This window comes from Bos mutus, chromosome X, assembly GCF_027580195.1.
Source record: "Bos mutus isolate GX-2022 chromosome X, NWIPB_WYAK_1.1, whole genome shotgun sequence".
NCBI lineage: Eukaryota > Metazoa > Chordata > Mammalia > Artiodactyla > Bovidae > Bos > Bos mutus.
In genome coordinates this window covers 43,051,465-43,054,696 of record NC_091646.1, presented here as the reverse complement: position 1 = coordinate 43,054,696, position 3,232 = coordinate 43,051,465, and positions in this window count along the sequence as shown.

Genomic DNA, 3,232 nt, shown 5'->3' with positions numbered 1-3,232 from the left:
CTTAGTTTTCTGAATGTTGAGCTTTAAGCCAACTTTTTCACTCTCCACTTTCACTTTCATCAAGAGGCTTTTTAGTTCCTCTTCACTTTCTGCCATAAGGGTTGTGTCATCTGCATATCTGAGGTTATTGATATTTCTCCCAGCAATCTTGATTCCAGCTTGTGTTTCTTCCAGTCCAGCGTTTCTCATGATGTACTCTACATATAAGTTAAATAAACAGGGTGATAATATACAGCCTTGACGAACTCCTTTTCCTATTTGGAACCAGTCTGTTGTTCCATGTCCAGTTCTAACTGTTGCTTCCTGACCTGCATACAGATTTCTCAAGAGGCAGATCAGGTGGTCTGGTATTCCCGTCTCTTTCAGAATTTTCCACAGTTTCTTGTGATCCACACAGTCAAAGGCTTTGGCATAGTCAATAAAGCAGAAATAGATGTTTTTCTGGAACTCTCTTGCTTTTTCCATGATCCAGCGGATGTTGGCAATTTGATCTCTGGTTCCTTATTTAACCTCAAATAAGAGTAATTTCCTCATCTGTTAATGATAAAAATAGTACATGCACCTCTTTTATACAGCAGTGTGAGGATTAACAGTGAAAAATGGGGCAATGTACCAAGCATTTAGTAAATGTTAGCTACTATTATTTGTCATGGTTCTGATAGTTCTTATGGAGACCCAAGGTATTGGCTGCCATTTGGTGCCACGTTCATGAAGTTCTTCATCTAGATTTAAATATGCCTACTCTATGGATGTGAGAGTTGGACTGTGAAGAAAGCTGAGCGCCGAAGAATTGATGCTTTTGAACTGTGGTGTTGGAGAAGACTCTTGAGAGTCCCTTGGACTGCAAGGAGATCCAACCAGTCCATTCTGAAGGAGATCAGCCCTGGGATTTCTTTGGAAGGAATGATGCTAAAGCTGAGACTCCAGTACTTTGGCCATCTCATGAGAAGAATTGACTCATTGGAAAAGACTCTGATGCTGGGAGGGCTTGGGGGCAGGAGGAGAAGGGGACGACAGAGGATGAGATGGCTGGATGGCATCACTGACTCGATGGACGTGAGTCTCAGTGAACTCCGGGAGTTGGTGATGGACAGGGAGGCCTGGCGTGCTTCGATTCATGGGGTCGCAAAGAGTCGGGCACGACTGAGCTACTGAACTGAACTGAACTCTAGGAATGCTTTAGGCTGCCACATAGCCTACTGTATTTACCTTATCATCCTAATTTCTACTCCTGTGCTTCCAGAGACCTGGGTAGAACAGTTTAAAGACATATGGAGAGAACTTAAATGTTTTCTACTTTGAGTAAGATGAAGTAGTTCTGGTCTCTTGGTTGCTTGTTCTAAGTCTTTGGATTAGTGGCCATGGTGACTGACAACCACACCAATGTGTGAGGGAAAGAAACAGGAAATTCTACTTTTCTTCATATATGAATCTCAAGATACGTTGCTTTCAGCATCCCGATAATCACCTAGGAAATGATAGTGATCTCCCTTGTATATCCACTTACGTGGTAAGAAAATGACTTAAAAACAGTGACAAAATTTGACATAAATGACTTGGAGAGATATTGTCCAGAGAAAGAGTTGATATGTATGCCCTTTTCTTATTTCTCACTCTTAAGTTATGATGTTCCTTTGCAGTGATTGTTTTGAGGGGTAACTATTCTCTTGGCTAATAGGAGCATACATCTTGTACTTTCTGTAGACTTCCTACTTTTGTTTTCTTGGAAAAGGTAATTCATTTTTTGAAATTTATAATTTTTAGGTAATTTTGCATGAATTGTAAAAATAGTACAGAGTATTTCCATGTACATATCACCTAGCTTTCCTAGGTATTAGGTTTGCATATTATGTAACCATGGTATCATTATAAAAGGATTTCCCTGGTAGCTCAGTGGTAAAAAATCCTCCTTCCAATGCAGGAGACACAGGTTTGATCCTTGGGACAGGAAGACCCCCTGGAGAAGGAAATTGCAACCCAGCCCAGTATTCTTGGCCGGGAAATCCCATGGACAGAAGGAGCCTGGCAGGCTACAGTCCATGGGGTCGCAGAGTCAAGCATGATTTAGCAACTAAACGATAACAACAAACCATTACAAAAACTAAGAAAATAACCATTGTAAAGTATCAGTAAAGATTTTACCAGTTTTTCTACTAATGTCCCTTTTTCTGGTCCAGAATCCAGTTCAGGACCTCATACTGAAGTTAGTTGTCGTGTCTTCTTAATCTCCAGTCTGTGACAGTTCTTCAGTCTTTCCTTATTTTTCATGACTTTGAGACTTTTGAAGAATACTGGCTAGTTATTTTGTAGAAGATCACTCTACTGGGGCTTTTCCAATGTTTTCTCATGATTAGACTGAGGTTACACATTATTGGAGAGGTTAACACAGTTGTGTGCCCTTTGTGCAGTCTATCGAGGGGACAGAATATTGCTATACATTATGGGTGATAATCTTCACTTGGTTAAGGTGGTGTCTGTCAGGGTTCTCCACTGTAAACTTACTATTTTCCCCTTTGTATTTAAGAATATTTGCAGGGAGATATTAGAAAGTATGAAAATATTCTGTTTATGCTTATGATTTACCCTCTAATATTAACATTCATCAGTTGATCTTGTTTGCAGCAATTATTACAATGAAGTACTAATGGTGATTTTCTATTTCCCACATTCCTTGTATAGTTAATAATTGGAAAACTGGAATTCTTATGTTAATAAGAATCATCTCTACTTTTTATTTATTTTACCAGCACAAACTAATAGATATTTATTTTATTCTTTTGGTTATATTCCTATATTTTTTAGTTTGCTGCTCAAAGTATTCCAGCTTTGAGCAGCAAATTATTGTAATCTCTTTTAGATTGGCTTCTGTGCTGAGCATGCCTTTTATCTTTTTCAAAAATATTTCCTTATTTTCATCATCACAAGACACACCAGGTTCATCTTCTCTTTTCCCTACTCCAGCCCTGGAATCAGCCAACTTTTTGTTTAATGAGGAATGGCATTTCAAATCCATGATCTGTGCCTTACATGTACTTGCTATTGAGGTATCACTGCTTCTGGGTCCTTTTGGTGGGTACAGATAGGAAATACATGTGCGTGTGTATATGCTAAGTCGCTTCAGTTGTGTTCGACTCTTTGAGACCCTATTGTAGATGGTATTGGACAGACCTTTGTCACATCCCTAACCCTTGGTAACCATTGACTTGTTTTTGTTCATATGGTTTTCTTTTTT